Source organism: Bactrocera neohumeralis, chromosome 4 (assembly GCF_024586455.1).
Source record: "Bactrocera neohumeralis isolate Rockhampton chromosome 4, APGP_CSIRO_Bneo_wtdbg2-racon-allhic-juicebox.fasta_v2, whole genome shotgun sequence".
In the NCBI taxonomy this organism is placed as follows: Eukaryota; Metazoa; Arthropoda; class Insecta; order Diptera; family Tephritidae; genus Bactrocera; species Bactrocera neohumeralis.
The window spans coordinates 75,743,664-75,759,033 of NC_065921.1; the positions used below are offsets into that span (position 1 = coordinate 75,743,664).

General features: G+C 39.0%; 1 protein-coding gene and 1 long non-coding RNA gene across 8 annotated transcripts in view; one reads left to right on the forward strand and one right to left on the reverse strand.

Annotated features, from left to right (window-relative positions):
• LOC126756773 (uncharacterized) overlaps positions 1-7,103 on the forward strand; it is a 26,761-nt gene extending 19,658 nt beyond the window's left edge. The window contains exon 3 of the long non-coding RNA XR_007666645.1: positions 6,832-7,103. This is a non-coding gene — a long non-coding RNA (uncharacterized LOC126756773). The remainder of the gene's footprint in view (positions 1-6,831) is intronic.
• Positions 1-15,370, reverse strand: part of LOC126756772 (growth factor receptor-bound protein 2) — a 42,015-nt gene that overhangs the window by 5,555 nt on the left and 21,090 nt on the right. The gene's annotated exons all lie outside the window — the stretch shown is intronic.

Here is a 15,370-nt window from a genome sequence, read left to right on the forward strand (position 1 = left end):
TCGTCCTTACCCATAAACTTCTAAAAAAATTATCACCATCACCGTATGATGATCAGTGTTTTGAGCTTACTATACATTTTGGTAAGGCGGTCAATATCACTCCCAGCAACTTAGCTTGGTTCATTAAAGGTATGTCTATCCAGATATTTCAAACTCTGTCTGGCAAAACCTGAACAATAAAGGACAACAAGATGATTCCAGCTCGCCTTCCTCTATACAGCTATGTCAAAGAGCCAACGACAGAATATTTTGCCGCACCGCATGTAAACTATTGTACAGTGTACAGGTAAAACACCTATAATTGTGGCTAGATTGACTTCGCTAAAAGCCAGATCGTAACCAGCTCACTTGAAGTCCAAAGGTCCAACGCCAGTACACAAGCAGACATCGGAGAACCGACTCGACTCCGAACGACTCGGAAAGAATGCGCTGCCTAGTCAGCTCGTTGGTTTTGCAGTTTCCAGCGGTTCTACTGTGAGTCCCACACGAGTTTAATATGGAAGAAGTTTGAAGCTATTGCTAATGAGGTCATTCACCCATTGACTAGTTTTGAGCGCACAGTCAGTGAGCTTAAAGTTAGAATAGCCACTCGGCTGTCGGATTGAATGCAGACCTCACTGAAGGAAGCTGCTCTTCGAAGCAGTACATCTACTGCTGTCTTGATGGCAGCCATCTCCGTTTGAAAGACGTTACAGTGATTTGGTAGTCTAGACCTAGAGTTGCTGGAGACATTTTAAGGTAATAAAAAATCGTTTGATTTGTCTGATTTACATAACGAGCAGTGGGCAGACCGCTTTAGCTACAACTATCTTTGATGAAGTTCCAATGGCGTGTTATTATCTCAAGTAATTTGAGCTTCGACTATGGAAGACAAATAAAATCTGCAACAAGCTACAAAATAAACAATAAATCACAAGAAAAACTAGCGTACACAGAAATCACCTACAACACATATTTGAAGACTGAATAACTGGAAAATGGAATTTCTTAACGACACGTGCGATAACCTCAACATACTAGAGATGTAATCGATATTTTTGCGTTGGCCGCGTAGCAAAATGTGTTTGAACGAACAACTGTTTTTTGTTTTTATTGTAACACTATATGCATTTATAGCAGTGCTATAGGTGCGGTAAGTCACCACACTGTGGCACCCAGTGACTCGCCTCAACTTTCCGAAGCCCACCGCCAAGCCACCTCATCGTCACCTACCAACATTATTATTTATCACATTACACAAAGGCATTGCTACATATATTCCTCGCAACTGTTTATAACAATTTTAAGCTGCGTGTTGTTGTTGTTGTCGCGGTTGCGGCAGCACATCGTAAATGAAATGAATATGCCAAAAGAGGTGGCAGATGAAATATAAAAAATCCCACAAAGGGGAGTTAATGGGCGTGAGCGAAAATGAACTGAAATGTCAGATGAAACATACAAGAAAACGCAACAACAAAAGCAAACACAAAGAACATGGCATTTAATAAATAAAGTGGCGAAGAATATGTGGAAAGTAAAAAAAAAAAGTTCAGCCAAGGTCAAAGTTGAGTGTTAACGTGTTATTCAAAATTTAATTGCAAAGTGTTGCTGTGTTAGGTGGAAAATTCACTAAACCGCAACTGACAATTATCAGTTAAATGGAATAATTACTCAATTAAATGCTAAGAAGGAATTGCGTATTAAACGGCATTGCATGATTTATGCTTTATTGCCAGAAATCGTTTAAAACTGTAAGGTGACTCAATATTAATAAGAAAACTTTTCGAATCACCACTGAATTGCAGCAAAATGGACTCACTTCGAAAGCAGATGGTTACTGGTAATGAAAAGTGGCTCACTTACGACAACTAATTACGGTGAACTAGCGCATGCTGTGGCGCAATTTGAGGTCAGGAAAGTTTTGCTATGTGTTTGGTGGTGTTAGCAGGGAATCTTCTAATTTGGACCTACATATGTTATGAACAAGTGCCAATCAAATGACTAAAGAACTGAAAATATCCGACCGCAGCATCCGACGCATATTGAAAAATGAGCTCAAGGTCAAGCCTTACAAGTTCCAAAAGGCCCACGATCTCACACCGAAGCAGCAAAAAGGAAGACTTGAGAGAGCGAAGCAGTTGCTTCGCTTGGCCGAAAGCGGTCAAATTCCGAACATTGTGTTTTCTTACGAAAAACTTTTTCCAATTGAGCAATTCGTAAACTCTCAAAACGATAGGGTTTACTTGATCGACCGTTCATACGAGAATCCAAGTCATCGGTTGGCCACCAGGAGGCAGCACCCGCCACAAATAATGGTTTGGGCCGCTGTCACCGCAGATGGGCGCTCTCCAATTGTTTTCATCGAGCCTGGCGTCAAAGTAAATGCGACATATTATCGGGAAAGTGTTCTGGAGGCTGCTTTGAAGCCGTGGGCAAAAAAACATTTCGGTCGCAAACCATGGACGTTTCAACAAGACTCAGCACCGTCTCACAAAGCGCGAGTGAACCAAGAATGGCTGAAAAACAACGTTCCGAACTTCATTATGACAACACAATGGCTATCGAATTCACCAGATGCGAATCCAATGGATTATTATCTCTGAGCCATTTTGGAGAGCAAAGTCCGAAGTAAAAAATACACCAGTCTCGAGATGCTGAAGAAAGCCATTGTCCGTGAGTGGGCCAAAATACAGGCAAGTCACATACGGGCAGCTTGCGATTCGTTTTTGACCGTCTCAGGGCCATAGTTAAGGCAAAAGGTGGTCATATCGAGCAAAAGTGTATTGGTACTGAATTTATGATTATTTTCACACATTTTGTACTTTAAAATAATTATATAAAAATAATTTTCCAAACCGAATTTATGGCTTTTTTAATTGGTTACTCGAGTTCCGGATTCATCATTTGATTTATTTAAAGCTTTCAACATTTCTGCTTCGACCTTCCGGACCCATATGTTGGATGGTCTGGCGTGTCTACGACTTCCTTGAGGATTCCAGTAAACAGTGTGTGGTTTTTGGAAAGTATGATCGATTCATTTCTTTTTAAGACGTCGAATCGCGACATGAACCGACAGCTGCTTGGTTACGATTTCAAGGTTAGCTTTGCTGATAACGTCAAGAGATTTCAGCGTTCCTAATATTATGCATAATACTGTTCAGCTTTAAGGGTAATTCCAAACTCGTGATTCAATCACTATAATCTAGTGTGTACAAATAATTATCTGCATATCGTGTGTGATCAAACCATCAAAATGTTCGGGACAAATCCATAAATCCTAACCTAACTTAACATTACTCATGCGTTAATTATTTTTAGATAAGTTATTATCTATTATTACGTGCTATATTTCTCGAAACGTCATGCCGCTGCCAAAAATCGCAAACCTTCACCCAATTCTCCTCTTATCTGTCCACCATTTTTCGCTTGTCATGTCAGTAATAAATATTCAAGCGTGTACTTCAGCTGTTTACTGCAGCGTATGTGATGGTGCAAATATTTGTTATATAATTTTATACATGTTTATGCACAAATAGCTGCGAGGCTATTTGATTAAAGAGATTTCGCGTGTGTTTCGAATTGAAAACGTGTGTGGAATAGTTAATTGCCGCCAAGATTGTCGGTCAAATTACATTTAGTTTGCTATGAGATATGCAGGCAAGTTCTTTTGTAGCTATCTTATATAAGTTTTTGATGGTATATAAACCCTAATATTCGCAAAGGATATGCGGTCTGGCTGGAACTATTCGAATTTATTCGGTTATACTGTCATTTATTTTCTTCTGTTAGATAACCGAAAAGAATTTAGAGAGAAGTTTACAGAAATGTAAATAAATCCTAGTTCGGCTATTTAAGCCTCACCCATTAACTCAAACTACAAATTTTGAACCATTATTTTAGTTAGGAAAATCAGAATTTAGCCTCAGATTCGCCGAACACCTTTTCATTTGACGAAAATTTCTTCCCAACGAACATTCTTTTGAGATCTGAGAACAAGAAATCGTAAGTGGGGGCCAGACCTGGAGAATGCAATGGATACGGAAGCAATTTGAAGCCAAATTCATGGATTTTTGCCATCGTTTTCACAGATTTGTGACATGGTGGATTGTCTGGGTGAAACAGCACTTTCTTTTTTTTTCTTTGAAATGCGTTCGTTTTTCGGCGAATTCGTTCTTCAAACGATTCAATAACGCTATGAAATAGTCACATCCCAAAATACAGACGCCATAACCTTGCGTTTTTCCACGTTTCGAGCAGGTTAATCCCGCAGTTCACTCGGATGATTGTCGATTGGTCTTCGGAATGAAATGTGTGAGCCATGTTTCATCCATTATCACATATAGACGCCAAAACTCGAGTTTATTACGCTTGAATGTCTCCAAACGCTGCTCCGAATCATCAACTCGTCGTTATTTTTGGTTAGTCAAAAGTAAGATCGAGTGCCAGCCACTTTGGACAGAGCTTTTTCATGCCCAAACATTCGTGAATGATTTATGTACACCTTCAGTTATCTTTAGAGAGCCTGCTATCTCGAACAACTTCCCTTTACGGTTAACCAAAATTGTTTGGTGGACTTTTTTGATGTTTTCGTCGGTAACAACATCTTTTGGACGTCCACTGCGTTCACCGTCTTCGGTGCTCATTTCACCACGTCTAAGGTTAGTTTTCCAATTCTTGATGGTTGATTCTCCTGTGATATATGATACACAAACTGATGATCCGACAGCTGTCAAGTTTTTACACGCGACTTTTGAAGGTTAGGGCTAACTAAAAATCATATGGATTTAATGCTCTTAGTGCCATCTATGTGTTAGGCCGGAGACTTTTCAATGGACCTATTAGTTAATAAAGGACTTTAGAGTTGAAGGCGACTTCTTCGAATTCCCCAAAAGTTTTCGTATTTTATAAACGCATTCGACCCTTCATAATCCCAAGGCTGAGGCTACAGTATACAAAAATAGGGGCGGATTAGCAATAAAAAAAGTAGACTATAGTATACAATATTTTGCTTTCAAATATAAAACTTTCAAAAAAATAATAATCGAATATATCGATATCGATTATTTTATATTAATCGATTCCAATTATTCTTGAGGCATCAAGTGGCTTAAAAATTGGACAACCAAAATTAACTGTAAATAGTTAGACCTTGATCGTTTTCACTTTTAAAACTAGAATCCAGAAAAAATCGTAAAATTTCGATTAATCGATTATTTATTGGTGTTTATCTAAAAAGCGGCTGAAGTACTCAAAATAACGGTAAAAAAATTAGTATTTAGTCCTTTGCATGTTTAGAGCCGTTTGCATTGAAGTAGTCAGAATTTCAAATTAATCGATTTGGTTCCATAATTAAAAAAAAATATTTTTTTGTGCCTCTCGATACATAGCTACAACGGTAGAGGCTTAGATTGATACACATTTTTGTAGCACACATAATTTCGATGTTGTATCTTTAATCTTTTTTATTATGTGGCAAATTAGAAAAAACTACAGAAATAATCGAAAATTTCGATTAATCGATAAACACAAAAAATAACGAAAATAACGATTAATCGATAGAACCATATATATGAGCTTTTATAGAAAAAAGTTCAAATAAAAAATCGATAAAACGATATAAATACAATAATCGAAAGTTTCGATTAATCGATAAACAACCTATAACAACTATTTTAAAAACACATATAAGCTTTTTAGAAAAAGTGCAAACTATAATAGAAAATATCGATTAACCGATAAAAAATATGTATATGAGCTTTTCTAGTAAAAACTATAAAAAAGTCGATATTTTCAATTAATCGATAAATACCCTATAATCACTATTTTAAAAATACTTCGTCATTTAGTATATAAAAAATAATATAAAATTTCGATTAATCGATAGAAACCATGTATACGAGTTAAATTTTTAAAAGTACAACCGGAATCGAAAATATCGATTAATCGATACAAAATACAAATATTTTTGATCTGCAAAATTTGCAAAAAGAAGAAGAAAAGAAACTGTAAACTAAAATATATGACAGCTTTTCCTCCATCTCTTTTAAAGCGAAGTTGAGTTACTCTCTCCGCGGCCCCAAAGTTCAGATTTCAAATGATAATAGCATTTGTTAGTCATATATGTATCTAATTAATTTTCTTCATTAATTTATTACTGCCATAACTGCACTTAAATCAAGCAACGTCGGCTCACAAAGTAATTTATGCCTTCACTCACACACACACACACAGGCACATATCCACACACATGCTTATGTATAAGTTTCTTCATTAATTCATTGACTAATTCGCATTTGCAAAAACAGCAACAAAATATGTGAAAAATGTGTACAGAAATAGTTAGAAATTTTCCACTGACAACAACAACAAATAAAGCAATTACTTATAAATGGAAATGAAAAGCAACAACAATAAAAAATTAGAGGTTAGTAGAAGAGAGGAAGGGAGGTAGGCAGTCAGCGCAAATAGAGTCTGTGAAGTTGTTGTTGTTGTTGCAGATGCAACTAAGAATATCATAAATATCGTAAAAGGCGTTGTACACAATTAGAAATGAATAATATTAACTGATGGCATTACTAGCGAAATACGCCGATGAACACGTCGCCCAACCCAGCTAAACACCGGTAAATGCTGCTTAGCGCTTGATTATACACGCGCCCATTAAGGGGCCACGGCTGGCAGCTGGAAGCCCGAGTGAAATACCTACGGCATTGCCAACTACTCACCGCCTCATTCATATCTTTATTTATGTTTATACATAGACGGCCGAGTATGTACCTATGGCGTATTTTTCCCATGACTCATGTGTGACTTTGCTTGCATAAATAAATATTATTTATTTTATTTTTTTAGTTTTATTTCTGCTTTATGCTGTACCCGCTGACAATGACGAAGTTAATCAACTCGACAAATACACTCGATAGTGTTGGTGGATGGAGATGGGACGGTGTGCGGCTGAGCGGCCATGAAGTGGCAGCGCAAGAAGATATGGAAAAAATAAAAATAGAAAAGGCACAAGCACATAACTGAAAGCCGACAAGTTGCACGCATATTAACACATGGAAATGTTGGAGGCGCACAGTGGGTGAAATTGGGCTAAAATTTTAAATAAAAATTATTAAAAATAAAAATATTTTTTTTTTTTATAAATTTCGATACATTTAGAATCTTTTTAATTATAAAAAAAAGACAATAATTAAATTTCATGAGTTACCAAAATATGCAAAGAAACTTGGAAAGCAACTCACATTGTTATTAAAGCAATGAAAGCAAAAAAGAAATATTATTTTTTTGTAAAATGTAAAAACAAAAAAAAAATGTTGAAGGCAAAAAATTGTACAAGATAAAAACCCGAAAACGTGGTTATTTGCATTTTTCACATAAATTTTGAGGTTATATGAGAAACTCAATATACAAAACATATAGATCTCTTCATTACATATAATATTGTGGTATAACGTTTTTCTATAGGACTCCTACTTTTGCCGGAAATCGAGATAAACCATTCTTAACCCTTAAAAATTCAACCACGCTCCTCTGCTTCTTCTTCCTGACCTCGGATCGCCCGTACATTACTGGATTACCCAAAAACTCCTAAAAGATGGATCATCAGATCCTTCCTTTTTCCTTTAGGTTAGGTCTTGATCCACACTTGTTAAATCTCACTTGGACAAAATTTCGTCCTGTGTTATCCAAAAGCCCCAAAAAGATGCGTCAACAGATCCTCATCGATCGGCGAATTGTTTTCTGCTTACAATAAACTCATGAAGGCGGTTAATATCTACCCCAGAAACTTCGCAAAAGAAGTGTCTACCGAGAAATATCAATCTGTCCAGCAAAAACTGGGCACTAGAGAAGGTAGTGACAAGCTGACTCTACTTCGTCTTCCTCCATACAGGTTTGGCAAAGTGCATCCGACAGAACACTGAGTCACACTGCATGTAATTATGGCGAGAATGGCTTTGCTAAGAGCCGGTAGTTCGGATGACCTCTTACGGTTCACTCCGGGCCAAAAGGATACCGCAATCGCAAAAGTTCAGGTTGTTGACCAGCGCTTGTAGAGCTCATTGGAGGTCCAAAGGTCCAATGCCAAAACGCAAGTACACATAGTAGAAACGACTCGACTCATTTGCAGTTTCCAGCGATTCCGTTATGGCCGGGCACGCATGCTAATGAGGTCATGCACTGCTTGACTAGTTTTGAGCGCACAGTCAGCGGGTTCAGGGCTAGTATAGCTGTTCAGCTGTCGGAGTGAATCCTAGACACCTCTCTGAAGGAGACTGCACTTCGGAGCAGTAAATCTACTGCTGCTTTGATGGCAGCCACCTCCGCTTGAAAGACGCTATAGTGGTCTAGTAATCTGAAACTAGAGTTGATGAATAGCGTCGATCAGTCCGTGAAGAAGATCACTGCACCTTTCCTCTAACGGTGACGGCTTGTCCAAAAATTCTTCACAGTTGTGTGAACCGAGAAAAAAAAACCAGGAGAAGGTTCTGCGATTCAGTGGTCTAGGTTTGAAGGAATGTAATCGAAGCAGTCGAGAATTTCAGTGCGTTCTTGCCCATGGCCCCTGATCTACCCAGCTTTCCTAAGTCTAATAGCAACCTTCGCCGTCAAGCACCAACCAGGCATTGAGTGCCCTTAATGGGGTAGTCCTTAGTGCACCACAAATGTGATGAGGCCCTCTTTAAATATGCTCCAGCTGCTGAGCTAGTATGGTCCTTTCAAGAGCCATCCACCAAACAAAGACCCTTGCGGTGTTCGTCTATTTACGATTCGATGTGAGCGTACACTTTCCCACTACGCCAGAATCGTTCTGTCGCAAAGGAGACTACAGACTATATAATTGAGATTAGCTTCGTTCATAAACATATTAACAGCTTCAATAATCGCCTCCAGCAGGACGTTGTTGTAGGCTCATTGATGACAAGAAAGGTCCCTACAGCAAAGTCTTTATGTATATGGGCTCCATCCAGCCATGAAACTTGGCGAGTGCAAGGCAGTATCGACCAACCTGCCTTTGCTGTAAGCATGCTGAGCACTAAGTAGCCCGTTCCTTGGAATTCGACCTCTGATGTACAGGTGCATGAGTGTCTCTAGAGTTTTCAATAGAAAGAAGGAGAAACTGCCTAAAGTCCGAGAGAGACATAAAGACCATGGCAATGACATGAGAGTTTTTGCCAGCCTTCGCAACATTCATTATTGGATAATATTCGACCGAATACACTAGGACCAGCACGCAGTGAAGAAAATATAGCAGCCGCAGCTGAGAGTGTACCATGGAGAGTCGATTCGGCGCCGTTCGCAGGAGCTAGGACTGACGTATGGAACAACTTGGCGAATTTAACATAGAGATTTTACATTGAAATCGTACCAAATAAGCCTGTGCAAGAATTGAAGCCGCTCGATCTACCCAAGAGATATCTTCCCAGCGATGACGCCCATTTCTGACTCAACGGGTATGTAAACAAGAGAATTCCGCATGATTTGTCAAAGTTTACTCTTTTTATCAACTCTTTTTACTCTGTTTTTTCAATAAAAAATTATTTTAATTGCGTTTTTGCATGCTGTTGCACACTGTAGCTACTGTTGGCGTGTTTTTATAAAGATGACATATGACTTGAAAACTTTCAGTAGCATTTTTCAAATTTATTACCAGCTTTTCTCGAACTATTCATTAGCCTGCTTGCAGTTTTTACTGGACTCTTTGCATAAATAAACACATTTTCTTATATTTTTACTTGAAGAAAAGTTAATTATTTTTCAATACATGCAATTTCCACACCCAATCATTACTGCTACGCTCTATGCGTTGATTTTTCCTCAAACTACGCGCCACTCGCCGCTTCGTCTTCTCTTGTTCGCTGTGCCAACGCAATTTCATTGAAATTCCATTTGTCTACAGCTAATTCACTTTGTTAATTTTAAAGTAATTTTTCGCGTCTTTTTTATTACTTTTCTTCCGCTATTTTGCTCATACAGCTGGCGAGCGACGAACAACAATAAAGCCTTGCCGCCTGGAAACAAACACAAACATTGATTTCTGCGCATAAAATAGCAAACTTTTTTATGTGGATTTATCTAATGGACCGACCATGTCCATAAAAGCAAACATACATAGCTGCAACCATACACACATAGCCACAAGTACCACACATTGTTGCAAGAGTGGTCGCCCCGCCGCCTCGGCCGCACTTCAGCAAAATTAGCAGCCAATTTTTAATGGGCGCATGTGTCCAAATTTAGGTCTCACTGTTTGTTTGTGTTGTTGTTGTTGTTGTTAGTGCTGGTGTTGACTGTTGTGCGCGTTGGCCGGTTCATGGGCGATAAACCGTAGCTGGATTAGCGCAATAAACGTTAAGTATATATAATGATGTTGATAGTTTTGGTCAATATTTGGAAATGCTTAGTCAGCCGAAATTCAGTTATCTATTTTATGGAGAAAATAAACATGCTAAGTGCTCTTAGCGCTCTTTATGTTGTTGAGAGGCTGTTTTCTAAGCTTCTATTTACATGGAGAACGCAAGTTTGGTAGCTAGTCTACCAACTTCTGGTTGCGGCAATATACATACATATGTATGTGTAAGTTGCTTCCTCTGTACCCATCTTAAGCAAATAAATATTGCTTATTATGAGGCATAATCTTATTGAATTTCAAATAAGTTTGATATGGAATGTTATTATCTCAATCGCGAGAATAAATTTCTTGAAAGCTTTTTCCCTTTCTTCTTATTCAGAATAAGAGAACTTCTAAACCATAGCCAAAATCTTCCAATATACCAACCAATCAAATGAATATATGTAGATATGTTACTAGCATTGTTAAGTATATTCAGGAAAATTTTATCCGAGTTGAGCACTATTTTGTCACTTGATTAGCAAAAAAAAATACCAAAATAAGAAAAAAATCAAAAAAAAAGTTACAAAGGAAGAGAACCCCAACCAAACAAGAAGAAAACTTTAACTGCGCCGGCATCGAAGCTAAAGCGGCGGCACCGCTGCCGCGAATGGGAGCCATCCGTCTGCAACCAACGGACACAGTGAAATATCTACGGCTCATTCCGGATAGGAAGCCGTTCATGGAAGCCGAATATCGAAAAGAGAGCAAAAAAAAAAAGACATCGATTGCCTTGTACTGTTGTAGAGGAGCCATTCGCAAAAGGTGAGGTCTCTCACCGAAAGTGGTCCGCTGGCTCTACGACATCATAGTCAAGCCCATTATGTTCTTTATGTGGTAGAGGGCTCTAGAAAATACCACCATTGCAAAGAAACTCGAGAGCGTTCAACGGGCGGCGTTTATCAGCGTATGTGCTGTATTAAGGTCCACTCCAAGCAAGGCACTTAACGCCAACCTGGACATATTGCCCGTGGACATTGCCGGAGGGTGTATGGCTGCTTGAGTTGCCATCAGACTCAGAGTGATTGGGTTCCTAAAAGAATACGGGTCTGAACACTCAGAAATCCTCACTTACTTTGACTTCATACCGGATTACTTAGATCATGGAGTCGCCAAACCGAATTCTGTCGGCTCCTTCTTTACCCAAATACCGGCGAGGGAGTTGTCGGTGGAACAAGACGTTAGAAGAGAGGAGTAGAGAGCTTCCTCACGTATGCGTCAAAGCTTGTGGGGGGAAGGTTTGTGGAAGAGTTTACTGTCAGGAGCTCTCTATCAACTCCAATTTCAGACTTCCTGACCATTGCAGTGTCTTCCAGGGCGAGGTTGCAGTCATTAAGGTAGTCGTAGATTTACTGTTCCGTAGTAGTGACTATTTATTCTGAAAGCAGGGCGGCGATTATATCATTGAGATCACTAACCGTGTGTTAAAGTCTGGTTAAGTAATGCCTAACTTCGTTATCAACGGCATTGACACACTTTGTAAAAAGATTAGTTTGGGTACCAAACAACAGCGGAATCACTGGTAACTGTAAAGCTGATGAGTTGGCAAAGAAACCCTAGCCTCGCTATCAGTATAATAGCAACGGGTCGGTGCTCCCATCTCTTCATGAGTTCTACTACTAGTTAGATGGGGTTCTGCGGGAGCTTGGTTAGCGCTGCGGCACCTAGGTTAACGCGCTGTCGCAAGATCTTTTTGGCCCAAGATCGATCGTAAGAGATTCAGTGAGCTCTTTACCATTAGTTAGATTAGTCTCTTCCTCGTTGTGGCAGTTCTAAGAGGCCATTGTCCTGTAGGCGTCCATGATATAAGGTTGAAAATCTCACCGGAGTCAGCTGTAGAATACGAGGTTAAAACTTCTCAACACTTGCTTCTTGATTGTACCGCGTTTGCAAGGTCAAAACTCAAACACTTGGGAGCTCACACTTTGAGATATACCGAGCTGGTAGGAATAAAAATTAAATGTCTGAGCAAATTTTTTGGCAAACAAGACGGTTTGCAGACTTATATGTAAGATCGAATAGGGGACTCCTGTTTTTATGGCAACACAACAGACTGCGTATAGTGATCCAAGTGCGATCCACCGATACTATAGCTATAGAAGACGAGGTGGTAGCTTCTCAACACTTGCTTCTTGATTGTACCGCGTTTGTAAGGTCAAGATTCAAAAACTTGGGAGCTCACAACTTCAGATAGTCCACATGCGATCATTGATCAGCCGTCTAACCTAACCTAACATATACTAGGCCGAGAAGAACTTTTCCACTGACCTGTTACAAGGTAAAATCAACTTTTTATACAAAAAAAAAACAAGTGTATGCCAAAGTTCAGGCGGCATCGACATATGGTGTTGAAATAGTTACATTAGAGTAGTTCTGAGAGTTTTTGGAAACGATTATCATTCAACGGTTTAATCAGGCTTTAATTTTTGAAGAAAGTGACACCTATTGGCTTCGACTTGAACTTAGAAAAACTGATTTTGGCTTTTACTAAAGATTTTAAAACTAAAGTCTCCACAAAACATGGATGTGTCTGAGAAATTATTGAAATAGATTGATATCTGACATTATGGGTCGTCTAGCTTCCATCACCGCACCTATCGTCGTTGTTGGTAAAAGGCAAATTGAAAGAAGTTTGCATGAGTCTATTATTAAGTAGTGAACAAGTCCACTGTTTCACACAAGTTGATTGAAACTCAAAAGGTCTCAAAAAACTTGTGAGCTTATAGTGTGATTTCCTGCAGTCAACGACAAAATCGGAAAATCATTCCCACATTCAAACTCGCAACTAAGACGCAAACTCCAAAACCATGTAGTATAGTTAATGCTGTCATGACAATAATAACAACGAGAAAAATATCAGCTATAGCGTGACTTTAACTCTCAGCTTATGTACTGCTTAAGGCGAAAATTCCGCGATTCAATATATCAATATTTACGTGACTTATTTGTTTTCCCAAAATTTTTACGGCCACACTAACAATTTTGAAGATTTTAAGCGCATAATATGATAGGAATTTAATACTTTCTCAATATATTTATATTGTATATTTTTTTCGCCGTTATTTCTTTACACTAATTTCAAAATCTACCGCCATTGTCGTCCATTAGCTCACTCAACACATGCTCTTTGCAGTACTTTCGATTTTATTTCACTTGTCTCTTTCATCTACCATTTCCTCTACCCCTGCACATAGATATGAATGTAAGCGTTTATAATAAATTTAATACCATTAAGATTTTTTATATCTTTTTCAATTTGTCTATCTTTTGCATTGCGCCAATCAATCGTCTGGCATTGATGACTTTTCAGCAAATTCCAATGCTGAACAAAAGCGATTACTCAACCGGAATACAATCAAAATTTATGCGAGTTCAATGAAAAGAGACGATTGCACTTCTTCATACATGTGTATGTGTGTATGTAAAGTAATATGAGTAAGTGTGTGCGATTGCGCACGCTAACGGGAATGCATTGCAGTGTAGCCGTGAGCATTTGTTATTGGCTTTTAACGCATTGGTGACAATTGATTTCGACGATTATTTAATTGCTGCCAACAATTGACACGCATTATTAAAGCTATATATGTACATATATTTATTAGGGTGATTTTGAACTATTAATTTTTTTTAGTGCCGTCATGAAATTTCCTTGGAAATACCCTAAAAAAAATTCCCTGAAAATTTTAGCCCTTAATATTAACATTAAGAACTGGACCAAGACCTGTAAAAATTTTCCATAGAAAATACACTACAATCGTGAGTTTTTATCTTTAAATTCCTACAAATCAGAGGTATTTTATGGCATCGCTTTGACTTTAGACGCATATTTCTCAGAATTGTTCACTCTACAAAAATGCCCAGTGCAACAAAGTCGTAACTCACACCGGCGAGGTAGTACGGGGCTCTAAACCAGATTTTTCCAAGAATTTCGCAATTTTTTGTATATATCTCGTAAATGACAGGAGCTATAGAAAAAATGTACATAATAAATTTGTAGGAAATTTTATTTGCTACAAAAAAGGTTCGAGGTCAAAAATTGCTATCATTAATACTTCTCGAGATATTCGACTTTTTAAGTAAGGCTTTATAGAATTTTTATAGATGGTATGTATTAAAAAATCTGTGTTCTGAAGTTTCCTGTTCCACGCAGAACCGGCAGTTTGCGCAAAAGACTATGCCCATATTGGACAAGTGTTTCCTGAGCCTGCAGTGCCCCGTATAGAGCGCGACAAGGCGGCGGAATTTGTCTCGGGGGAGGTTGATTATTTCCCTAAACCTTGCAAGTTTGTACCCTCCCAGAAGTAGCTTGGCAAGGCGCATTCATGCTGTCTGCCGCCAATGCTGTGCTCTCCCCACTCTCTTCTCCGTGTGGAGCAGCTCCTTTATAGTGTGAGACACCACTGCAATGCATGGTTCTGTCCCCATCATCTTGGATGCTGCCGCAGAGCGGGCTAGTTCGTCGGTCAGCTCATTGACGGCTACCCTTTTATGACCCGGCAACCAGATTAGGTGTACCGGTTTACACACTGATAGACGGTTCAGTCTTCCTATACACTCCTCCACTAGTAGCGGTTTAACCTCATAGTGCCGCTTGACTATCGCTAAGTATGGCGATACGCTAGTTGCGATAGTGGCGGTGGAGATTGATTTCTGCTCACTGACTTATAGCAAAGACTTCTGCTTGAAAGATGCTCGGAAAACGTCACATTGGTATGGATAGATTGGTATGCGGTCCCGCAATGCCTGCTCCAATTCCTTCCGGAGTTTTCGAGTTTCGAGTCAGTGCACCACTGTATAGTGCTGCTCCTCAGTAGCAGGTCGAGCGTGGCATTGTTCCACATCGCCTTACTGCCGAGAGTAACTCTGAACTTCTTTGTAAAGTTAAACCTCTTCGTAACGCCATGCTTTTTAAAGAGGGCCAGTGGTGTGTCTTTAAGGTCCTAGGGCTCTTCCCTTTGCCGAAATCCTCTGCTGCCATGAGCAGCATGATATGTT